The sequence below is a fragment of the Herpailurus yagouaroundi genome, unplaced genomic scaffold (assembly GCF_014898765.1).
Source record: "Herpailurus yagouaroundi ecotype Mexico unplaced genomic scaffold, PumYag 163, whole genome shotgun sequence".
NCBI classification, from domain to species: domain Eukaryota; kingdom Metazoa; phylum Chordata; class Mammalia; order Carnivora; family Felidae; genus Herpailurus; species Herpailurus yagouaroundi.
Window position 1 is genome coordinate 40,187,252 of NW_024412404.1, and position 25,741 is coordinate 40,212,992.

At 53.4% G+C, this 25,741-nt stretch overlaps 1 long non-coding RNA gene across 1 annotated transcript; it reads left to right on the top strand.

The window, feature by feature from the left end:
- Positions 1-10,305: 10,305 nt before the first annotated feature.
- LOC121037128 (uncharacterized) lies at positions 10,306-21,671 on the top strand. Its single transcript, XR_005793617.1, has 3 exons — positions 10,306-10,534; positions 11,414-11,555; positions 21,454-21,671. It is a non-coding gene; the product is annotated as an uncharacterized LOC121037128 (long non-coding RNA).
- Positions 21,672-25,741: the final 4,070 nt, after the last annotated feature.

The following is a 25,741-nucleotide window of genomic DNA, read 5'->3' on the forward strand; positions in this document are numbered from 1 at the left end:
GTCACACGGATGCACAGATGGTTCATGCAGATGTGCACATGAAGACCACATTTCCTTGGGAGGCATCCAAAAGCTGTGGGTCCCACTCCCTAAGCACACGCCTGCCAGATGTACGGAGGGGAAGCTTGAGCTGGGGCCTCCCTTGCCCTCTAGGGAGGAAGGCTGAAGCCATCTGGTTGGAGGGAGGGTATCTTCCCAGTCTGGTCTCCATTTGTGCTGGACTAGAGTTAGAGTGCCTGCCCCCTCTGTTCAGCCCACTCTGGTCCCCTCCCTAGGCAGAGTGGCGAACCAGGTCTATGTGGGTAGGGCCCCAGTGTAAAAGCACAAGCTGGATGAGGGAGGGGAGATGCTTGGCCACCAGCATGGACCAAGCCCTAGGATTCCCCTAGGAATCCACCCATTTCCTTGTTGAAACCAGACAGAAGTCAGGTAAGCCTGTTTCCTCATCTACCAACTGTGACCCGTCCTGTCTGGCTGAGGGTCCCTCACAGAGCCACGTTTTTTTCCCTCCCCACATCTCTCTTCACACTCTCCTTACCTAGCCAAGGGGCACTGGTGAGGCACAGTGTTTATTGAGTGATTGAAGCAGAAAATGAAAACTTAAGTTCGGGAGGCCTAGACCCTGTGTATGGATGGCGACAGTCTCCTGCGCGCCTGGGCTCCGCCTAGAGCCTGGCGCCACCACCGGAGAGATTGCAGTTGGCTCAATGTCTGAGCTTGTCCTTTGGGGCCCGAAGCAGGGAGCCCGGGCTCTTGGGAGGGGCGTGGTCAGGAATCCCAATCCGAGGGTTTGGCGGTGCCTCCCGCGGAACCGCAGGGCTCCTCCAGAGGCTAAGCCAGAGGACAGCTCTCATGGCCTAGTCCCGTCTAGAGCCCGGCGGCCCCAGAAACTGCGCTCCACGGCACGAGCGGGTTGGATACTTGAGGCGAATTCCAAGGCGACCGCGGAAGCAGGAGTAGGGACGTGAGCAGTGTGCCAGGGATAGAGGGGTCGTGTTGCCTGGCGTCCGGAACAGAAGGTGGTGTGCTCCGGATTGAAAGAGGGGACGTGGTCAGGGTTCTGTGGAAGCCTGGGAATCCTTCCCAGGCTAGTTCTTCGAAGGGGACTCCGGTGCAGCTGTGCTCGAAGGCGCCCCCTGGCGGGCCCATCGATCCTACCTGCAGAGCAGAGGCTCCACCCGACCCAACCAGGGTCACACGCACCCCCGGAATCCGTACTCCTTGTTTGCTCATGCAGACTTTGTAGAGTATTCGCGTGCAGCCTCCTTACAGCCTCAGTTTCCCCCCCTCCGCAACCCTGCTGGTTTAGGCCCCGCAGCCTGGAATAGAAGGAATCCCTGCTGCTCTACCCCCCCCCCCCACCCCCTCCCCTCCTCTGCTCCGCGGACGGGCTTTAATAACGTCGCTGGAAAGTGACACGCGATTTATTATTAAAGTAATGCGGGGACGGGAAAGGTTTAATAAACGCGCTGCGATGCCGAGGATTATTCACCGCAAATAAATGAGAGCGCGGGCGGCGTTTTAATAAATAATTTCCCGCCGCTCCCGGGGGAAGAGAGGGGAAGAGGAGGGGGAAGCAGAGCCGCTGCCAGAACTCTGGCCTCGCCTCCCAACGGGTTTCCAAGCCTTCCCTGCGTTTTCTGTTCGAGGTTGCTCACCCCCGAAATGTGAGGTTCCGTGAGAGCTGACTCGAAGTGGCGGGAGGACCTCTGTCGCACCCCACTTCCCTCACCTCCGGGATTTGAAGTGGTTTGGTTAAGATGAGCGAATGTACTTCCTTCCGACTCCAAGCCAGAGATCCGGAGTCAACACTGGACCGGTGCAGGAGGGGTTAACCGGGACCTGCTCCTCCCTAGCCGAGGGTACTAGGTCCCAGGGCCTGGCCATTCCCTCGGCTTTTGGCTGACTCCCGCTGGGCATCCAGGGCACGATGTCGGGGGTACGCCGTGGGTCGGAGGGCTGTGTGTACAGGAGTGTAGGTGCCACATGTGTACAGATGACCTTGACTCGCTCCTCCGCCGTCGTGGGGAATCTGCTTATTACTACGAAGACTCCTAGTAAAGGCCCTTGAGCACGCTGTTCTGAACAGAGGGAGTCTGGGTGAGGCCCAACCCTTGACTCACTGGTGAAGGGGGCTGGATTTGAGGGCTGAGCAGAACAGGGACCCCCAAAGAGGAGTCCCCCCCTCCAACAGAAGCCTGGAGGCCCCAGAGGAGGAGTTCCACTTTGGAGAGGGAACGAGTTTGCAGACTTTGGGGACGAAGGATATGTCCACCGCCCTGCTGGGTAGGGGAGTGACGGGGAAGCTCTTGGGGTACGCCGCCGACTCCACCAGTTTTGTGCCTTGGCCAAAAGGGGCGACATCTCTGGCAACACTTGGGAGTACAGGAAGTGGCAAAGGAGTGCCATCTGGTGGATGTTTCTGGTTGCGGCAGCCAGACCTGGGCCGGTGGAGGGGGGGGGGGGGGTTGAGACAGTTAAATTGACTGGAAATTTCTGAGTAAAAAGGTGCTTCTATTTGTATTCATTTATGTATGTGAGCGTGCACACGTACCTACACCTACATATATGTGTATATGTGTGTGATATTTACATGTAATGTCTATTATATGTTCATAGTAGTTACATGTGTGTGTGTGCTTACCTGCATTTTATGAGGTGTGTGTATACATGTATGTATGTACATCACAATATGTTATATATATGGATTATCTAAAAGCATATGTGTGTATGTGGATAACCATGTAGACACGTATATGTATGTGTGTGCATAAGCATTGTATACATGGATGTATTGTTATTTGTGTATATACATGTATACACATTTGCAAATATATGTTCCATTATGTATTATACATTTATTTGCAAATATATGTTCCATTACGTGCCATTCTTTCAACAAATACTTGTTATGTGCTAACATCATTGTAGGAACTGGAGGTACGTCACAGAAAGGCACATTGTCCCTGACTCATGGAGCTTACATTCTGTTCTAACATGTGCATGTGAATGTATGTATACTTAGATTAATTACATACGTGTGTGTTTACAGGATTACATGCACATGATTGTGTAACTCTGTCTACACATGTGAGGGGCAGACAAGCTTAAGCACTCTTCTGGTGGACTTGGAGATTTACTGAACTCTTTTTTGCTCAAAATTTCAGGTCCTATCACCTACGACTCTATTCTAAGTGTGCAGACAGCTTAAGGCAGAGGGAAATAGGCTGGAGACACAGGCCCATCACCTCCTGGGATATACTTTGGTCACTTCCCCAGCCCTGTAAATGACTAGATTCTTTCTAAAAGGGTGAACAGTTATGGAAATCCACTCTGGGTAATGAGATGTTAGTGAAGCTCAACTCTCACCTCTCAAAGCAAAGCACCTTGGGAGGAAAGTTTGAAGATTGGGATGGGTGGGAATGGAGTCTGGGAAGGTGGCGGTAGGAAGGAGTTCTCTGAGGGCAGTGGTTGGGGCATGTAGAGAGTAGAAGGGATCTGATCTGGAAGGGAGTGATGGGAGCTCTGGGAGTCAGTTGCAGATAATGGAGGGTGTTTTGAGAACTCTGGGAGGGGTGGGCTGGTGGACAGAGATGGGGCCCAATGGGAGTAATGAGGTTAGGATTAGGGATGGAGTTGGGGGGGTCCAGATATAGCGGCTCTGGTGGCAGTCTCGGGGTGGAACCTGGAGGCCAGCTCAGATGGAGTCATCCCCGCATTTCTCCCCACTCTCCCTTCTCCATTCTGGGGCCCCTAATGTTCTCTAGTCCTCTCTCTGCTCAAGCTGGGTCCCAGATATGCTGGTGGCAGAGAAGAGTGGAGGCCGTGGGGCTTGGCCTGGCTCAGGTGACTCACTGGTAGGCGAGGTGAGGCACGGATCCCAACACCACCGGACCATGAAGCCTCATCCCAACTGCCTGGGTCATTGCCCACCGCTTTGCCATTACCGCTTTCAGTTTGGGCTCAGCGCAGAGGGTTCAAACAAGGGTGAGGCCTGGACCTGGGAAAGGTCACAGATCCCCCTCCCCACATACACCCACACATTCCTGGGACTGAATTGGGAAAGGTGCTTCTGAATGATTTCTTCCTTCTTTCCCTCCTTTGCTAGATGTTTTCCAGATGCAGTCAAGGCCAGAAGCCTTCAGGTGCCCCTTGGTCTGTGGCAACACCTCAAGCCCAACTATTTCCCCCTAAAACCAGGCTTCTGTCCCTTCGTTGCCTCTCTTTCCTTCCTTCAGTCTCTCTTTTCTTCCCAGGGTTGAGATCTTAGATCCCTGGTGTGTACAGGGGGAGGGGCTGAAGACAGAGGCTGGCTTTACTTATTTATAAATCCCGGCCTGAATTTATTTTTGACATTTTCTCTGCCAAGCGAGTGGCCGAAGGCTCTCTGAACAGGGTGGACAGTTACGAAAGCCAGCTTGGGTGACAAATGTTACCCCACAGTCAAGTCTCCCCTTGTCCCCTTGGGAGGCAGCACGACCTTGAGGGTGCAGAAGTGGGGTCTGGAGTTCCCTGGGAGAAAAGATAGAGTCTTTGTGAGAAGAGAGAGGGTCTCCCGGGATGAGAGTTGAGGACTCAGGGACAAACACTTCCTACCTCCCACCCCACCCTCATCCCAGATCACTGAAGCAGGGCTGGAGAAGGCCCCACAGGCCTCCTGGACTCCCCTGACCCTCAAGAGACCCAGGTTTCAACTCTGGTTTCCCAGCTCCCCCTCCTCTGCAATGTGAACTAGTGTTAGAAGGGTTTGAATTCAGGGGGTAGTAGTTGGGGGGGGGGCAGTCTCAATGCCAGTGGTCTCTGAAGGGCAATGATGGGTCTTTGCGAGTAGAACTAGACCTCAGAGGTCAAGGATAGCCTGGCAAGGGCACATGGGGTTTTGCAGTACGGGTTCGAATGTCAGTTCTACTGCTTTTTAAGTGCATACCTGGGCAATTTTCTTAGCTTCCCTTCTTCTGTGTCCTCCTCTGAAAAATAATATAAAACTTGCTCTGTAGGGGGTTGCGATGACATTAGAGATCTTACAAGTAATGTGTCTGGAACACAATAGTAAATGGTCAATTTTACTACTACTATTTGTGGGCTGATGAGTTGCATGGAGATGGGGGTCGGGTACCTAGTACAGAGCTTCCTGCTGAAGTGTGTGTGTTAGAAGAGAGGGTGACTGCAGTCTTAGTGCCTGCCTGGAGGGGGCCTCAGGAATTGGGCCTTTGGAGGAGGGAAAGGACTAAGGCAGGGTGGGGATGGGTAGCAACTGGGCCTCCGGAGAACTTGGCAGTCTTTAGCCTCACCTTCGGCCCTCCTCAGGGAGCCCCTGTCACAACCCAGGGCTCTAGCTCTGAGCTTGCAGGGAGGGGCGTCCCCCAAACTCACCTCCATCCATCTCTTTTATCTGGGCTGCTGAAGGGCCGGAGCTCCAATGGGGCCTCTGATGGGGAACAGATACAGACCAGGCGGAAACAGCCGGAACTGTGCCGAGCTGGAGCTGAGGACCAGGCCAGGGGGTCAGTGAAGACAGATAAAGCTCAGAGCAGCTGGGGACTCAGGGGACGCATGGGGAGGGGCAGGAGGGGCTTAGGGCAGGCTGTGTCCTGGGAGGAGGCAAGGGCCGGAAGCTCCTGATGGGGGCCAGTGTCCATCAAGGCTTTCAAATGTGCAGACAAGGCCTTTCATGACTCTTTGGGAGGAGAAAAGGAGCAGAGTTTCCTCCCCTAGGTGGGGCTGCAGGAAGGCCAGGGATGGCCTGCCTGCCAGGGATGAGGGCTCCTCTCAGGGCAAAGCTGAGCCTGAGAACAGGAGGGCCTCAAGTTCCCGGCCAAAGGCAGGGCTTTTGGGGGCCGCCTTACCTTTAAGGTGGAGATGGGAAAAGGGTTGGTAAGCTATTCTGCGATTTTCGTTCCTGTTTTAATTAACTCTGAAGGGCTTGGGGCCTCCCTGAACACCAGGGAGAGGAACGGAACAGACGTTTATTTTCCTCTTTTCCCTTTTAAAGACAATTTTATTAAATCACTTTGTTTTCATTCTGGCTTGAACATGGGGCATTTAAATGGAAAAGTAATTATTTCACCTCGTTTGCTTATGGAGAAGGGAGAGTCAGGAAAGGGAGGGATGCCAGTAAGAGGAAGATGCTGGCAGCTTTGGACCGGCACATGTGCAAGCAGGCACGTGTGCGCGCGCGCACACACACACACACACACACACAATCACACCCATGTTCATACCAACAGCAATGTCTACACATATGCCCTCACATCGGCACACACTGTGTACCCACAGAACGACATGCCTGGTCCACATCTTCCCAAACACAGACACCTCACCTCTTGCAAGCACATGTCTACACTCTCCTGAAGACACACTTCTTCCCCACAGCCATGCTTCCAGGCAAAAGCTCTCTCTCTCTCTCTCTCTCTCTCTCTCTCAGGCACAAACACTCCCAACACATTGTGCTGGGAGTGCAGTATAGGCCCTCTTGCGGATACATGCAAATGACCCTTCCGAGCACTGTGGTTTACGTGTGCACACCACCCCCCCCACACACACAACCCCACACCATATTCAAGTCCTTCTGAGCCTATCGAGGCACATCATCACAAGCACACCCAGGTTTAAACACACAACTCTCAGTCTCACACCCCATGCACACCCTGCCAAGGATGCCTGGGGACAGATTTGGGTGAGGGGGGACATTGTCGTGGAGAAGGTGGAGGAGTAGTGGACCTCTGTCTCATTGGGATTCCTGGGCCCCCAAATCTACCTATCCCCCAGACCACTCCAGGAGTCCCTTTCTCTGCACCTGTAACGATCTTGGGAGGCCTGCTTGTGACCTTGATTCTGCAGCCTCTGGGACAGAGCTGCTGCCTCCCTCCCTCCCACCTGGCCGCTGGTGGAGGGCGGGAGCAGGCCAACAGGTCTCCCGGGCTCAGCCCGCTCTGGCTGGGACCCAGGTTCTAACCCTGGCTTCCCCCACTCGCCCCGCCCTGCCTGGCTGTGTGGATCGGCGGCGTCGGAGGGGTTAAAACTTCGGTAGCGCGCCCCCCTCCACTCCCACCCCTGGCTGGTACATGGAGGGCTGGGTTTGCGGGAGCCGTACCTGTACTTTGTCTTCATCTGTCACCCCTTCTGACAGTCAGATACATCTTGTGGGGGGGGGCGTGGGGGCGGGGGAGCAATAATTAACCTCTCCCGTCTCATACCCCAAATACCGCCGCCTCGGCCCGGCTGCAGCAGGGTCTGCGGGAGAGAAGGAGGGAGGGAAGGGAGGAGATGGAGAGGGGCGAAGGAGAGAGCGGGAGACGATTGGGAGGAAGGGAGCGGAGAGGAAAGGCCCTGACATTTTTATTGCCCTGCCAACCTCCTGTCCACGCGCTCTTTCCACTCTCTCTTCCTGGGGAATGGCGGGCAGTTTCGAGAGGCGAGGAGAGTACAAGAAAGCATTGTGTGCTCAGAACTCACCACTTCCCCTCACATCCGGGAGTTCGGGGCCCCTCTGGACGGCCTGGGGGCGGATCTGGGGGAACAGTGGGGTAGGGGGGAGGTTGTCCGCATACTAGCTTAGCACGGGGACCTGGAGGAAGAGGAGAGGGCTTTGGACCATGTAGCCTCGGTGGGGACGCCATGCCCATATCTCCCATTTAGGACAAATGACTGGAGCCTGTGTTAAGGATTAATTTTTCTTTCAATCAGTGAAGGGGGAGGGGTCATATGTTATTTCTGGGGAGGCAAGTGACTCCAATGCCAAGGGACCCTGGATTAAAAGCTCTCCAGGTTTGGGGTGGGAGACAGAGGACACTTTGAAAAAGGAAAAAAAAAAAAAGCCTTTGGGGAGGGAGTGGCTGGAATCAGAGCTTAGATGAAAAGAAGACGAATTTGTCTTGGGCTAGGTCCTTGGATGAAGCAGGCAGGATTCAGGGTCAGACAAGACTTGCCTGTAGCTAAGGGGATGGACTTGGATATAGAGCATTCCCAGGCGGACTGCTGTGTGTCCGGGGTATACCCAGGAAGGAGCTGGGAAGCAGCCAGAGGGGAAGAGAACTGTTGCTGTCACTGCTGGGGCTGCTGGGGGCACAGAGACAGGGCCCAGCCTGTCCCCTGAGCAGCCTGAAAGCCAGGGGATTCTAGCATTTTCCATCTCTTTGAGAAGTTGTTAGTCAAATCTGTCATCTCATCGACAGCATCTGAGAAATGGGACCTTTCCTCCAAAGTCTCTGATAGACTTATGGACGCAGCATTCATTGTCCACGAGTCAGGATCCCCGGTTCTCGTCCTGGTTCTGCCGACAGAACCAGTTTTAGCTAGCTGCGGGAATGAAGAGAAGTCATTTAACCTCTCTGGACCTCAGCTTTCTCATTTGTAAAGGGGGGGGGGGAGCGGGGAGGGCTGATGCGACAAACTAGAAATACCGCTGCTACTGGTGTCCTATGATCTTCTAAGACCTGAGGAGCATTGACAGCCTCAGCCGTGTCCCCCTCCCCTTACTGCTGTGCTCTGAAGCCTCCCGCCTGAGCAGCACAGATGCAACTCCAAAGAGGCTCGCTTTCTGCTCTCTCTTCCTCTTCCCCTCCCCTCACACACACACACACACACACACACACAGCCTCCTTGCCCCATGTACTGTGCATCCCTGGACTCCCAATCATCCATAAAATTTGCTGTGGTTGGGAAGGAGCCTGGGGCCAGGGCACCCCAACAGAAAAGCTGACTCCGTGTATTTCTGTTAACAGAAAAAAAGAAGAAAAGCCTAGCAGAGCTGGAGAGCGGGGCACCAAGGCACAAAGTTAGCACCGGTAAGGACTTGCCAAATGGGGAGAGGGAGCATTGGGAACGGAAGAGAGCCAGGAAAGGTGAAGAGAGAGAAAGAGAAGGCGCAGCTCAGCTGCAGGGGACTCACGCGGAGAGTGAGGAGTGAAACGCGCTGACAGCCTTGGCAGGAAATCACCTCGAAGCATCCCACACCCTGGTCTGTCAGTTCCATCTCCCCAGGGGAGGAGCCCCTGTGAGTCACTGCTGCCGTAGGTCCCCTGGATTTCACTCCCCACCCCCCAAGCACACAGCTCTGCTCCAGAAGGGAATTAATTTCGGGCTCTTCTTTTCTCCACCTGGAGAAGTGCTGGGCATTTTGGCAGCATAAGGGGAGAGGAGAGAAGAAGTCACGCCGGCGGGGGGGGGGGGGGGGGGACACCTAGGGTGGGTGGCGCTGAGTGACCCAGGGCAGTGTGGTGCCTTGGACTGAGCTGATCTAGGCAAGCACGGTACTTAAGGAAGAAGGGGCTTTTGCTCTAACAGCATGGGGCCTGGGACAGCAGTAGGCCACCTAGAACCCGTCAGGGGCCCTGGAAAAAAACTGGGCTCTTGTTTAAACTCAGTCCTGCTGAAGGGGAGGCTTCGAGTTGGAGGGAGTGGTTCGGGCAGCCTCATTTGTGGAGCGGAGAGTCTCTCTCTCTCTCAGCCCTGGGGGGGTCAGAAATGAGTCCCACTTTCTTCAGGCGCACTCTGAGGGTTCTTCTCTGGCCCTGCCTCCTTTCTCCTAGCGCCTCTTCAGTTGGTATAAACCTCATGTTCTGGCCCCAGTCCTGACTGTCACCCCCAGAGCTTCCCCCATCACGTCACCCATCCATCGCCTTCCTAAGGTGACAGACTCTGCGTCTTCTCTAGGAATCCTTTTTATTGTTTTTATTTTTACAATCTAGTACATGAATATAGGATTAGAGGAATTTCAAACGATCCAGAAGTGCGTAGAGTAAGAAGGAAAAGCCCCTCTTTCCTCTTTCCCGCTAATCTTACTCTCTTCTCTGTAAGTTACTGCTCTGAACAATTTGGTGTGTATTCTTCTAGATCTTTTACATATCTACCATACACGTACAGTCGGACAGACGCGCACACAAATTAGATTGAAAAACAATTACTATATAGATTTATCATGCCATACTACTATCTTATTATTTGTTCTTTTCACTTAAAAACTATCAGAGATATTTTCCAGGCCAACACATAAGGATACAGCTCAACACATATAGATATTTCACATGGCACTCCATAATAGATTTCACCAATTCCTTATTGGTGGGCCTTTTTGTTATTCCCAAGTCGTTCTTTTACAAACAATGCCACGGTAAGCCTTCTTAAATGTATGTCATTTTGTACAAGAATGAGTGATTCTGGGGCGCCCGGGTGGCTCAGTTGGTTAAGCGTCTGACTTTGGCTCAGGTCATGATCTCACGGTTCTTGAGTTCGAGCCCCACGTTGGGCTCTGTGCTGACAGCTCAGAGCCTGGAGCCCGCTTCGGATTCTGTGTCTCCCTCTCTCTCTGTCCCTCCCCTGCTCATGCTCTGTCTCTTTCTCAAAAATAAATAAACATTAAAAATTGTTTTAAAAGGAATGAGTATTTATGAGATTCAGATTTCTAAAAACGGCATCACTGGGTCCAAAGACACTCGCTGTATATCTAACTTGGATTTTTCCTTTAAACTTGAAACCGACATTTCCAAGCAAGTGCCCGTGGATGCTTCCAAGATGGTGATCAGGCTATTTCCAGGTAAATGTCTCCAACACTTCAAACTCAGTAAGTCCAGTTCCAAGCTCATTATTCCCTCCCTTCCATCCTGCTACTCTGCCTCCCAGACTACGTTGGTCAGCATCACCCTATAGATCTTGTCACCCACATGCCACACCTCACCTTGGGTCATCTTTGACCAAGGTGTCTGCGTGTCCATATTTGCCCAGGATTGTTCAGTGTGTGTCTACTGTCTTGGTAAAATGACCGATAGTACTCTTTTCATCCTCAAAACCATTCTGGATTGGACAATAAATTATATGGTCACGCTATTCCTCCTCATCTCTGATTCCTGTTCAACCCATCAGTAAGTCCCACCAACATCATTAGGCTTCGGTGATGACAGGCTCTTAAACTAGCCTCCTGCTCTGTATTTCTCCTCTGTTCAACACATCCTTAGTCCTCACCACCAGTCTTGTGTATTTAGGCCACGACTTTTATCTTATTACTCTCCTGCTTCCCATTGCCTACAAGACGGAGTCCACTCTAGACCCATCTTATGCCATAGCTGTCCAGAGAACATACACCCATCCGACAGGTCAGGAATCTGTATCGCATTATCTGGAGAAGGGCTAGTAATCAGGCACTGGAAAAATTGTTCCATGCCCCCTAGATCTGCATGAGATGGCCTGGCAAGAGGAAGACAAATTAATAATTGATGAAGAGAAAAGATTTCATGTGGTCTGAATGAATCCTGGAAAGTGGCTTGGTGTCTCTCTGAATTCAGATCTGGGGGTGTCCATAGAGAGAGGTCTCCTTGGGCAACAACCCCCCCAACTCACGTTTTCTCCCCACCGCTCACCTGCTTTTTCCCCTGGTTTCACAAAATTCCAGCCAGTTTTCCTCCATTTCTTGTTCCAGGGCTGGAGTCCTCAGGGACCTCTTTTCATGTTTGGCCATTTCTGGTTGGCTCTCATCCAGCTGCTGCCTGCCTGCTGCACTCCAGGCCAACTGGGAGCAGCATTCTACAGGATCAAGGATCACAGGAACACCCAATCCTTGGGTAAGAGTAAGGGTGGCCACATAGAGCCCGTTGTATGCATATGTGGTATTGTTAGAGTCAGCCTTCAAATGCTTCAAGCCACATCCTGGGGGAACTATTCTAAGGAAACTAAGGGAAACTTAGTCAGAACTCCCTCTTCCTCCCCCACCACGTTAACCCCTACCCACCTGAGTCTTTATGATAAGCCTCCAGACCTCTTCACCAAATCTAAGGGCACCTGCAGCCTTTCCACTCCCTTCCCTGGCATCCCCTCCCTTCACTCAGATGTTGCCAAATGGATGGTGAGCCTGGATAGATCCTGGTGGCCAAATTCCAAACAAAGGGGGAGGCATCCTGGCCCCCCGCCAGTGTTCCGTCCATGGTAATTTGGCAGGAAAGCGCCAGCTGCATATATCTGCACATCTGTTTATGCCTCTGGCTTGTTATTTATTCTCTGCCTTTCATGGGCAGCAAAGCCAGAGCGCACCTCAACTCTTCCCAAGTTAGATTAACCAGGAAAGAAGGCTGGGACACTCAGTCACTACAATTGCTGATGTTCATTGAAGGGTATGCCTTCTCTAGCAGCTGCTGCCACTTTTCAAAGAGACGCAGAGGAGAGGCATGAAAGGGAAGGGAGGAGGCGGGAAAGGGTGGGAGGAGAGGGAAGGAGAGATGAGGGAGGGCTGTGGAGTTAGAGTTTGTAGTTATGTTGGGAGTCCTTCAGGCAGATGGGCCGATCCCTGACCCCACTGGAGATGGGGAGAGCTGGCCAGCCAGTCTGAAACACAATGACTCTGACCTTCCTTCCTGCTAGATACCATGTTTCAGCGTGTGTGTGTGTGTGCGCGTGTGCGTGTGTGTGTGTGTTCTTGTATGCTGTGGGTGAGCAACAATCCTGGGGATAAGGCTTTTTAACAGAGGTTACATAAGACAGGCTTCTTGGGGTGCTTAAATAACTTTTCTTGAGGAATTCCTGGGATGAAGTATGTGGTGAAGAACCAGGGCCAAGCTCTGTCCCTGGGATTAAGAAGGAGAAGGAGCGAGGAGAGAGAGGAGAAGGAGGGAGAGAGGGAGGGTTAAAAGGAAGGGCAGGAGGAGGAAAAGGAAAGAGTGTTAAAGAGTAGAGAAACATGTTCAGCAGGGAAGAAAGAGGGATGGGTGGAGGGGCCTGGAAGTTTGGAGATCCTTGGCATAGGTGCTATCCTTGGTCCTGACTGACAAAGGTCCCAGGAATATCCCAGAGTCCCTGTCTTGGATGGTCCTCCCAACTCCCTACAATATCCTTTGAAAGGGACTGAAGGATTTTTAGAGTAGGAACAAAGCTCTGAGGCTCATCTGGTGAGAACTGAATGCACAGATCTAACCCCTCCCACTCTTGCTCCATCTCCCTCTCCTGCCTTTTTCAAAGCAACCCCTGTCCAGTCAATGCTCCTTGCAGGGGACAGATAGGTGTGGGCCCAGAGAACCCTGGGTAGGGCTCCTGGTTAAGAGTGCAGACATCTGAGCCCTGGGGACCCTTGGCCTGAGTGGAGGAAAGTGGGGGTGCCCTAGTGTGGGGAGCGCCGGCCTGGTCAGACTTAAAGCAACTAAACCCCACCAAATTCTGGACAGACATTTTGCTTCTACTTTCCCTCACCTCCTTTGCAAAACCCAAATACCAACATCATTTTTACCCTCCTTCAAAAAATTATATGTAACGAGCTGTTCACAGGCAGTACTTGCACAGATGGGGGTTTAATCAGCTGGAGTCTAAGCACACGGGCATTCCAGCCTAATCCAATTCCCATCCATTCATTAGGGGAAATATTCATCACCCAGAGATTACAGCAGGGCCAAAGCTCTGAATGGATTCTAAAGAGCTGTCACTGGAGCAGTAACCGCACCCGCCGAGACAGGAGGCCAGATTGTGCAGAGGGGGCCTGGCAGCCCCTGGCCATGCCCCGGGACCCCTGGTCATATGAGCCTACTTCATAGTTTTTGCTTTTGTTTTTGCTTTGAGAATCACTGTTTACAGGCCTGGGGGCCAGGCACCAAGGGGGAAGATAGGGAAATATCAACTGCCTTTGGGAGTCCCTGTTTAGAGGGGAGACACATCATCCCTTGCTTGTAGGGAACCCCCAGTCTAATGGGGAGAGAAATGGCCCCCACTTGCTAGACTGCTCTCCGAAGAGTGCTAACTTATAAGTGACAGACATCTTTGTCCTAAAATCTCTAGCAAGAAGCAAGAAATTACCTCCTCGTGAAGGCAGAGGTAAGAGCATGACTCCTCCCAGTCCCTATAGCAAATCAGCGGCAGAAGTTGGGCACAGAAGGCAAGCTGCAGACTCCAGACTAAGGAACACCATTACTTCCCTTCTACCATGGGGGGAACTGGGCCAGGGGAAACCAGGGAGAAGGGCAAGGGACATCTCCAAGATTGGCCTCTCCCAAATAGATGAGACTCTCATTGGTGTCAAGTGACTTCACCTCTGGCATTGAGAATCTTGACTATTTCCCTGTGGTCCCTGCCCACATCCCCACTTGAAGTTCGGAAAACCTATTTGTTGATCTCCACCGGCTTCCCTGGTGCCACTCTATGTCTGCCATTTTTCTCTTATCCTCCCTGGTAGTGTTGGTGGGTGTGTTGCCTCAGGTGGCACAAACTCATCCCAGAGTGTGTCTGACCCAAGGGCAAGGCATTCGAGGGCTAGACTGTGGCCTCAAAGTCTGTAGCGCTTCCTGCCACCTTCAATCCTAGACAGTCCTATGGGCTGAGGAGAACTGTCACCTGCATCCCCTGTCTCCTCTGCCCTCTGCTCACCTGGCCCAGGACAAAAGTAGGGGAGGGAGAGAATGGAGCATGTGGCTCACCTTCTCCTAGGGGTGAGGGAGAACTTTCTGGACCAAGCACACTGAAATGGAGACCTGAAGGGTAAGGGGGAAATGCCCAAGTGTGGGGCAGGATGGGGACTGTCACCCTTATTGGCCCCTTCTGCTCCTCACACCTCTTTTCTCCCAGACTTGTGGGACTGCTTCTTGGCTCAGGGCCCTTCAGTCCAGTCTCCTCAAGAGGTCCTCCTCCACTAGCCACACCCTGCCCAGCATCCAGCTTCCCCAGAGACTTCCCAACTCTGGGATTACACCGGGACACTTTCCCCCAGGGATTCAGTTGAAAGACTGAGGACCCAGAGGAGAAGGATCCAGAGAGGGTGGGATCTGGGTATTCCTCAAAGGGAGCACCTGGTGGCAAGAAGGCACGTGGTGCTGCTGCTCCCAGGGCCACAACCTCAGGTGGGGATCAGAGACCTGGGGCAGAGGGAGCTGACAGAGGGGACGAGATCCAGATAAGAAATGAACAAGCAGGCGAACCACAGGGATACCTGAGAGTTCTGGGGTGTGGGGATCCGTAAATACCCCCTCATTCCAGCACAGATGTAACCTACCTGGGACATGGGACCTGGAGCCACATCCTGCTGCTGAATGGGAAGTGGCAATAAGGTCAGGGGCCTGGCTTCAAACTCTGTTTTCACCCTTCCTAGCCATGGCATCTTTGGTCAGCCACTGCTGTGTATCTGACTCTTGTTTCTTTATCTGTAAAAGTTAGGCTGAGAACCCAGGACAGAGATTTATTACAAGGAATTGGCTGATGTGATTGGGGGGTTGGCATCCTGAGTGGCATCCTGGGTTCTTGATGCTCTGACTCCTTCTAAGGGGGTGGGCCTGAGTGGGGCGGAGCGTACGTTATCATAATATATGCATATTTTATATGCAGGAGATCTATTTCAAGGAACTGGTTTATGCAACTGTGGAGGTTGGCTAGGCAAGTACAAAATCTGTAGGTCATGCAATCAGGAAGGAAAGAGAATAGCTCAGGAACAAGTTGGACCCCGGGGCAATGGTAAGGCCATTGTCCACAGCCCATCAGGAAGAGGAGTCTAGCGAGGGGAGGGCAGCCGGAGTGTCCTTCATCAGGAAGTGTGTCTCTTTCAAGGGCTTGCCTGCTTAGGCCAGGCTCACAGGGGATACTCTCCCTAAAGTTGACTAATTAGGGACTTTAATTACATCTTTCAAATCCCTTTGCAGCAGGCCCTAGATCAGTGTTTGCTTCAATAACAGGGAGAGGGTGTGTGTTTGCTACAAAGTGGCGGCCGCCCTCTCTCCCGTTCTCGGAGAGAGTGTAGCCTGGTTGACCGGTCAAAGGAAATCACACGGCAAAAATGATTTTTATGAAGATTAACTATTAGATACTCTTTGGGACAGTTTCCCGACAGCTGGGACTCGCTCGGGAATTTACGCACCAAGGAGCTGAGGCTCTGCTTCTCTTAACAGAGGGGACCTGAAGAGGTTCCGGCCATAGTTGTCTTTGGTCAGAAGCGAGGGTGTCTCTGTGGGGCTCCTGAGGTGTGTGGATATGGCACATCATGGGGAGGACCTCAAGATCAACCAGTGCTCCGGAGATGCCCTGCCCTGGCAGTTGGGGCCACCGCAGCCAGAGCTGCGGCAGCAGATGACCGTCCCGGCCCTTGGTGACCGGTGGGGCTGCAGCAGGTAATTACCGGGCAGAGGCTGGGAACTGACAGGGTAATTATTAGCTTCTAATTGCAGGGCAAACCCAGGCCGAGATCCTTCTCTCCAAAGCAGAGGGCATTACTATTTGCATAGCAATTAATTACTTTGGGAGCTGCGGAATTTAATTACCCACTCGTCCGCAGGAGCCAATAATTAAATTACTCTCAGAAACAGGGTATTTATTTCCCAGTTAGGCTGAGCAGGTAGCTCCTACCTTGGGGAGTGAGCTTGGGTGGTGACCCCTGAACCAATGGTTGGCCCCCTGGCCTGAGCACTCAGAGTGGCAACCTCAGTGCCGCAGGAGGGAGTGTCCGCCCCGTGATGCAGACGGACGCTCGACACACACAGATGCAGGCCCTCGTGGAGCACGCTCAGACCCAGCGGCTGGCTCTCACACACGTGGTCGCCGGTGGAGGCGGGGACGCGCGCGCGCGCCCACAGCGTCATGTAAACCATGCACGTAGCAAGAAGGGCAAAAAGACCAAACAGGGCACTTTTGCTCTGTCGTTTGGCCACAGCTGCTTGGCCTAACTTGTGTCAAAATGTCAAAATGTATTTTTAGTACCGTGTACTGTGGCCAACAGACTGATTCTGAGTCCATCTAGTCCTTCTAGAATCTCTTTTCATCCCCGATTCCTCTCCGGGCTGTGTCGGGGTTGGGAGGGGCTTAGGGCAGCGTGGGGCTTAGGGAAGGATAGAAGAACATCACTTGATAATAATTTAAAAAATCGAGAGTTTAATGTTCCTGCATCAAAATGTCCGTGTCAAGATGTCATATACTCTTGAGAGATGGGGGCCTCTGGAGTCTTCCAAATAGAGTGGCCCTTGGGAGCAGGGCTGTGTTAGGTTCAGTCCTTACTTCTCCCTCTTCATACAAGGCAAGGTGGGGCTGGGGTCATGGAGGTCAGAAGGAGCTGAGGGGAGGGGAAAGCCACCAAGGGTGTGTCTGGATCAGCTCACCTGCTGACTGGGACAGCCTGTCCCCCAGGCCTGAGAAAGCCTAGAGGTCGGGTGGCATCATTCCCGTTTCCCCATGGCTGTCCCCCAAGTCCACCTGCCCTGTTCTCCACCTTGCTGCCTGGGCAGTCAGTAGCTGCCAGCTAGTTGAGGCAATGCTTTTGCAGAGTGTGGGGTGACGTGTCTGGCTCCGGTGCTGGGGATCCCAGCGGTAGGGCCGCCTGCTGCTGGTGATGAGACGCCCAGTCCTCTGGGCCAGCGGACCTGGGGTCTTTGTGCGCCACCACCCTCAGAGGAAGGATGGAAGAGATCCGGCCTCCCTTGCTCTTCACTCTGGGAAGGGTCTCAGGCAAATCAAGTGGGTGCTGGTTATTCTGGCCTTTTAGATTCCCCCTCCCTTTCCCCCAGGTGACATTATTGAGCCCCTGCTGTGTGCAGGTCCAGAGCCAGGCCACCTCCCTGCCCTGCTGCCTTTGGTTGCGTTCCCAACTGACATTGGCGCCCAGCCCTGACCTCTTGCACCCCTCCTCCCAAAGCCTAGAGCTGAGCCCTGCTCCGACCCCTCCAGCTTGGCCTCAGGGCCTCCCGGGGTGGGATCCTATAGGCGCTTCTAATGCAGTTCTCCCTGACTCTGTTCAGGGCACCCACCACCAAGGAAGAGCCAGGGCCGGCCCTCAGCCCAGGCTGCTGACAGCAGCGATTCATCTCCATCACAGTAATGGCGTCCCCATTAATCGGCCATAAACTAATAAAGCAAGCACTTTCCACCCCACACCCCCCCCCCCCCAACTTCATTAAGTCTTTAGTACATTAATATGTCTTACTTAGTGTCAGCTAAGCCTCTTTCTCCGTTTGGGGTGGAGCACGGTGGGATGGGCGCCTTGCCCGGTGGGTGGGTGACCATGACCCCTCCCGTGGCCTGGGCAGAGGGTCTGCTGACTCAGGGCCACCCACCCCCCTCTCCCTCCTCCTCCGCCCACCGCCCGCTGAGAGGCCCTAGAGGCCCAGGGAAGCAGGAGCAGGAGGAACAGGAAGAAGTGGGGAGAAGCAGAGGTGTAGGGAGGAAAGAGGAGGAGGAGGGAGGGACTGAGGAGGAAGGGGGCCGGCAGGAAAGGAGGAGACGGGATGGGGGAGGAGCCGTGCACCTCCAAATTAAATTTGTGATTCAGGCATCAGATGGGCCGACAGCCAGAGATTAATTCGACTGATCGAGTTATAAAGAGCGGGAGGCCTGGGTAATCAATCTTGCAGCTGTCAGGCCGACAGGCAGGAGTATTAACCTGGCGAGACGGCACATACCGAGGACTTCTTCATTTCATTCACCCCAACCACGTCCCTGACCACCTCCGGCCTGTCTCTCCAAATAATAATAATTGTGGCTGTTAACGATGACAGAGACAGGCTCTTCTGCCAGGGCCTTCTCTCCGGGAACTCCCGCCCGCCGCTCAGTGTGACCAGAAGGCAGAGCAAGTGACAGCCGGTGGCCCTCCTTGAGAGGTGGGGAAATCGAGGCAGGGACTCCAACAAGACCTTCAGACGGGCCAGAGGTGGGGTTGGGGAGGCACTTGGAGATAAGGACACTGTCCTAGATCCCTCTTGCTTCCCAGGGAAGGAGCTGTCCCCCAACGAGGGGGCACAAACCCGTGGCACTTTCAGCTCTGGCTGAGGAAGCTGGGCTCCAACTGTCTCCTCCTCTGGCCTCTGCCCACCCTGAGCACAGCTCTGAGTGCTGAGTGGGCTGCTTGGAGGCCCCGCCCCGGCCTTGGGCTGGGGCCCTGTTCTTGCTGGCAAGCCACCTTTCCTGCTCCCTCTCCTCGCCCGACAGTGTCAGTCCGCACCTGGGGTGGGGTGGGGGTCTCCCTGCAGAGACTTGTGGAAACACCATCCCTTGGGCAGAGAAGGGGTGTGTGTGGGGGGGGATACTGCCTTGAAGTTGATGCCTCTCTCAGTTCCGGCTAATTTTCACATCCTTCAAACTCTGATATCTCTTTCTTCCTTGCTCCGGGGAAAGGAAGGGGGAAGAAGGCACAGTGTGTGTGTGTGTGTGTGTGTGTGTGTGTGTGTGTAGGTGTGTGTAGTTTTGGGGGGCCGTGTATAAAGAGGTGATGCGGGCATGTAAAAAGATACCTTTAGGGTATGAGGGAAGTGAGCCAGGACTGAGTCAGCCCTCTGAAATCCTCAGGCCAGGGTGCACTGTAAGTAGTGGAGGCCTTGGATGGTCAAGGTGAGGAGACAGGAGTCCTCTCCTCCTTTCTTAGTAAGAACCAGGCATAGTTACTTGAGGGGCCATGGTCCCTCTAGTGCTCTAACAACGTTATCTATTATTATGTTGTGATTATTATTGCCAATCTAGGGACCACCCCACCCTGCAGACAACAATACAATTCTCATTTATTGTGTTCTAAGTATTTCTAGATTCTCGCTAAGCATTTTATATATGTTACAACTTTAATGTTCACAAAAAGCTCTACAGAGTAGGTTCAATTTTCAGTTGCATTTTACAGAAGAACACTTGAGGTTCAGAAGGGTTTGGGTACTTGCTTAAGCTGGCGTTGCCAGGAAATGGTAAAGCCAACAGTTGCCCTGCCCAGCGCCTCAGTACAGGCTGACTTTGCCCAAGGCCCCCAAATTCACTTGCACTCCACCGTGGCCCCTCCGCAGCATCCCCTATTGGCTGATTCTGGGCACCGGATCCCTCTGGGTGTGAGGAGGGTGGGGAGGGTGGTGCTGTTTGTTCAGAGGGTGGGGTGGGGCCCGGGCCCTGGGTGTCAGAGAACACTCATCCAGGGCAAAGAGAAGAATAGGGCCCCGCCCTGGGAGGCTACTCAGTGCCCTAGAGTAACCCCAGGGAGTAGGATTGCCCCCTCCCCAGGCCCCATGGCCTTTTGGGAAAGGAGAGGGTGCTGACTTACTCACATCCCCCCCCTCCCCAGGGATGGAACAATTGGAGGGATGCCATGCTGGGTGTGTGTGGCAGGGAGGGATCCTGACTTGGATGGATCTAGAGAGAAAGCTCTCGCTCTCTTGCCTGACCCCAGCTGGGGCTGGGTCGGGGTTGGGGTGGGGGAGTGGGTCTGACTGGGGAGGCAGCCAGGCCAGCCCCTCTCCCAGGCTCCCTGGGACCCATTTCAAGTGGCTGCTTCCAGGCTGCGCCAGCCAGAGGGAGGGGGAGCGGGAACAGGGAGACTGCTTCCAAGCAAAGGTTCAAGGGTCTCCCTTCCTGAGCCCCTGCCCCCTTGCTCAGGGCAACCATTGATTCCACGCTGTCAGTCTCAGCGTCTACTCCTTATTCTTTATCCGGGGCCAAGTGAAGGAGAGTACGTGCCACCCCCAGCCCATCTGGAGGTCGTTCTTGTACTTCGGGTGGGGATGGACGAGGTCCCCTGGCATAGACCCTCAGGGACCAGAATCCCCAAGTCTGAAGGCTTTGATCATGGGGGTAGCTGGGGATTTAACCTGTTGTGGCTACCCTCGCACACTCCTGTCCCCTCCCACCTTCTCCTTCATGCCAGATCCTGCATTGAGGCCTGGGCTTTAACAGTTCAGGGGCCTCTTGTGACAGTAGTGTTGGGGGGCGGGGGCAGCGTTCTCTGGTTTCTAGCTTTCTCGCCCCATCAAGGCGGGAGAAGAATGAGACTCATTCTCATTCTCAAGACAGTAGAATGAGCTGTCTTGTCATGAGCACCATGATGGCCCCTCGAATCTTCTCTATGCCTTAGCTCCTCATCTAGGTAATAGGGAACTGCCTCCATGATCTCTCCCTCTTCTGCCTTAGGAGGGGGAAAGGTGGGTTGTTGGGGAAGGAGAGAGGAGAGATCTTTTAAGGCAAATCATGTAGAACAGCTCTTTCAAAACCTGGCTGTCTCTCAAAGCCTCAGTTTCTTCATCTGTAAAATGGGAGAAGTAATGCCTACTTCCGTGGCTTGTGGTGGTGCTCAAGTGAGATGGCAGAGGGGGTCTCTCACTGTGTCTGGCACATTGTGGGTGCTGAATAAATATCAAAACCATCAGCCAGAGCAGGGCAAGAGCTAGGGGTGTGGTGGAGGTGTGGACTTTAGGGGAGAATGACTCTTTCTCGCCCTCTGCCTTCCTTACCTCCTGGCTCCTGATCCCTTACCCGGTGACAAGCCCAGGCAGAGGCCTTGGACTTGGACGCCCCACTCTGAAGAGCTCTTGGACAAGGCTGGGAGAATGTCTGTGTGCCGGACAGGGATGTACTCGAGGACTGGGTGTGATTCCACATCCCTGTTTCAAGAATGGAATTGTTTGGACATCAGCCAGGTGGTATATGTGAGTGTGTGTGTCAGTGCACGTGTGTGTGTGTGTGTGTGTGTGTGTGTGTGTGTGTGTGTGTCTAGGCTCAATGGCCGGCATCAAAATACTTGCTGATTAATCTCTGTCTTCTCGTACCCAGCCCTGGTCCCCTAGAAGCTCCAGGCCTTCACTGGTGTCCAATGGGCCTGAGGGGCAAAATCAGGCCCAGGAAGATGGATTTCCCCGGTCCCCTCAGCCCCAACCCAGCAGGGGAGGGAGAAGACTGCTTCATTATGTTTAATGGGATTATTGGGGGGGATAGTAGTCATGGGGCATTAGCTGCTAATTGGGTCCATAATAAAGTTAATAAAGCTCTTATGGTCTTTGCCATTAACTGTAATTAAGGGGGTGCTCTGTGGCAGGGTGGGGGGTGTTGGCGGGGAACGGGTACATAGCTCTTGCTGGTAGAAGGAGCCAGAACAGGAGCAGGTGATGGGGAAGCTGGCAGCCATGCCAAGGCCAGGAGCTGCACCCCGGGCTGGGCTCGCCAGCAGGTCCTCTGGGAGCTGGAGGGGATGAGGTGGACAGGAAGGGAAGGGCGTCCGTGACGTGCTGTACACAAGAGCAGGGGGAAATTATTAACCCCAACCCAGATGTCCATACCCTTGAGGAGGCCCAGAACACAGAAGAAATGGCACCTCCAAGGAGAGATGGTATGGACGAGCTATGAGCTTCAGGGCCATTCCAGCTCGGGTGTGCTGTGTGACCTTGGGGAGGTTGTATAACCTCTCTCAGTCTCCATTTCCCCCTCCATAACAGAAGGATAATAATGGCGCTGTTCACGCCAGTTTCAGAAGCTGATGTAGTGGGAGGAAACCAGATGAGTGACTGGCGCTGTCGTTATCTTTGGAGCTTTTATTTATTTGATTTTTTAATTATACAAGAAGTACTTAAAGTCTTATAATTTTTTTTTAACGTTTATTTATTTTTGAGAGAGAGACAGACAGAAGAGAGCTGGAGGGGCAGAGAGAGAGGGAGACACAGAATCCCAAGCAGGCTCCAGGCTCTGAGCTGTAAGCACAGAGCCCGACACGGGGCCTGAACTCTCGGAACCACAAGATCATGACCTGAGCCGAAATTGGCCACTTAACTGACCGAGCCACCCAGGTGCCCCTAAAGTCTTGTTATAGATGCAGAAGCATATGTGACATCCTCTTCCCATTTTCCCTCTCCCATCAATTTGGTGTTTATCTTTCTAGAGTTTTGGGGATACATTTATGTCATATATATGTACATAGAGAAATATATAGTTGTCTTCCTTTCCTTCCCCTCTCCACCTTCCTTCCCTTTCCTTCCTTCCTTCCTTCCATCCATCCTTCCTTCCTTCCTTCCTTCTTCCTTTTGCTCCTTCTCTTTTTTGACACATGGAATATTTTTGAATTGGCTTGCAATTTACTTTTTCCTCTTACATTTGTCTTTGTAGTGTTCCCATGCCAGTACATGGAGATCTACCTCATTTTTATATGGCCACTCATATTCTATTGTTCAGATATACCATCATTTATTTAAACAGTTAACCTATTCATGAGCATGTAAGTTGTTTCCAGTGTATGACATTTAACATTTTTTTTAAACATTTATTTAGTTTTTTGAGAGACAGAGACGGAGTGTAAGCGGGGGAGGGGCAGAGAGGGAGGGAGACACAGAATCCGAAGCAGGCTCCAGGCTCTGAGCTGTCAGCACAGAGCCGGACACGGAGCTCAAACCCACAAACCGTGAGATCATGACCTGGGCCAAAATCGTGCACTTAACTGACTGAGCCACCCAGGCGCCCCCAGTGTGTGACATTTAAACAGCAGACCATCCTTGTATTATCTTTGTGTAGTTGTTTATTTCTGTAGGCTAGATTTCTGGAAATTGAATAGTTGGGTCCCAAGAGATATGTATTTTATTTTTGTGTTATAATAAACGTGTTTGTTTTTGAAAAGTAAAGCATATACAAAGTTCAAAAAAAAAAATCATAAAGTACAAAGGAGTGAAACTCCTGACCTCAGTTCCCCTCCTGGTCCTCAGTGCCACCACTGTTACTTCTTGAAGATTTAAAACTATAGATTTTCAAAAACTGGTGAATGCTTATGTGCATATTTCCTCTTCTTCCGCACCCTCCCCAAATGGTGGCATGTACCCTACTCTGCTCTGCATCTTGCCTTCTGTCTGCACCTTGCTACCCTTATATCTTGAAGATCATTGATGATGGGAGTATGTAGCTACTCTTTTGAATGGCTGCAGAGTATTCCGTTGTGTGGCTGTGGCTTCATTATCAGCCAGCGTCTGGGTAGACACCTAGAACGCTTCCTGTCTTTAGCTCTTACAACACGACCATAAATACTGACGATATATATTTGCCCGAGCACACACCCGGGACGCAGATAGACAAATTCCTGGATGTAGAATTGCTCGGCCAAATGATATGTTCATTGAAAACGTCTGATAGATATTGCCAGATTGCACATCAAGGTGATCTCCCAAGCCCGCGTGCGTGCTGCCTGCCAGGCCCTCAGCAGCAGCCACATCAGTTGTGCGCCTTTGCTCTCAGACACACTCACGGGCAACAGTTCTTCCCGCAGCTCCCAGGATCGGGGGAGTCCCAGGGTGGATGCAGCTTTCCCTGGGAGAGGCCCGGCAGGAGGGGAAAGGCTCGAAGGGGAACTGGATAAACACAGATGTCAGACCGTGGAGGAAGAGTTACGGTTGGGGTCAGGGGTTAATGCAGGTGGGGCTACCGGACACGCCACACAGAGCAAACAAAACAAGTTGGGGGAGGGAGGGGCTGGCCCTGGGGTGGGGGGGTGCACCAGCCAGCCTGGACTTGGCTCTCCCTGGGGCGGCTGCCGTCAGGAACACAGGCTCTGGGCTGCCGAAACCCTGGGGGCTAGCTGCTGGGCTCTGAGGCCACGGGGGCAGCTTTCCCCTCCCGTAAGGCCTCCCCAGCCCAGAGCCAGCAGGGTGGGCGCACTGAGCAGCCCTGCCCACTTCCAGGGCCTCTCTGGGGGGTAATCCCCCCGGAGCCCCGTCTGGGAGGCTTTGTGAGGTATTAGAGATGAGCCAGGCGGCGGGCCCTGGAGCCAGGCGCAGCTTTTAGAGCATTCCTGGGCATTAGGCTCCCTGTCCCAGCGCAGCCTTACCCTCACCCCCCTCAGCCCCAGGGCCTTCTCTGCCTCAGCCACTCCTGGCCTAATTACAGGTGTCCATGTCGGGGTCAGCAGTGGGGTTAATTTGGAGCTTGTCCTGGGGCGGCCGGGGCTCATTAATGGAGTCCCAAGGAGTCCAGGGGATGAGCCGGGCAAGCAGGGGATTAGGGGCCGAGGAAGACAGTTGTCGGGGAATGGTGGGTCAGATGGGGCTGTGAGCGAGGCCCGGGCTGGGGTCAGCCTCAAGCGTGTGTGTTCATGTGCTCCCCACATGGGCCCTCATACAGCCACAACAGGTGCTCAGAAACACAGGCACACGCCGCCACGGACCCAGACGCTTCCCAGAGACTTCTAGAGGCAGACACACAGAATTTCATACCCACACAGGCTCACACACACAGACGTACAGCATTATGACTTAGGACCACTTCCCACGAAGTTGCAGGGTGTGCAAGGGGCGGGGGCTTGGGGGAGACGAGCCACAGGCTCTCTCTCCAGCCAGAAACTCTGGCCTGCCGAAACCAGCCTCCTCTGGTGCCCCGTCCCATCCCCTACCAGGGTGATGATGTTCCCTTTTCCTTTTCCCTCAAGCCTCCTCCCACCCCAGACCTGCGATTCTGAAGCATTGGCCTGTGGATAGAATGACTTACAGAAGTCTCCACGCCAGGCTGGGGGGAGGGAGGGAGCTCTTCCTGCACGTCCGGGTCCTCCAAAGGGTCCCAGTGCTCAGCTGTCAGCCCAGCCCCCAGAAGACTCCCCACCCCCACCCTTCATGACAAGCCTTGGGTTCTAAGGGGAGGCAGGGCCATACTGCACAGAGGTCACTGGAGCGGAGGAGGAGGAGGAAGAGGAGGAAGGAGCTGATAGGAGCCAGGGCTGGGAGGGGGTGGGCAGGGGGAAATCATTTAACCCCAAAGCCGCCACTGTTCTTTGGACCCCCCCCCCACCCGCCCCCCGCCTCCCAGCACTGACAGGGGCCAGCTGGAGCCGGCTGAGCAAGAGAGGCCGAGTGTGGGAATGCAGGGAGGGGGCCTCCCAGGGCTTCCTGGGTCAGCTGGGACGAGGGCACCCGGAGAGTTCTTCCCCGGCCTGTCCCCCTGCCGCCATCCACGTCTAGGATGTGAAATTAGGCTCTGGTTCCCTGGCTCTGTTGCTGACAGGGAGCTTTTCCCAGCGTTAACTGCTGACCCCAACCCCAAGCTGACTGGCTGCTGTTACTCCATTCCCGACTCAGAAATCCAACATTGGACTCTAGAA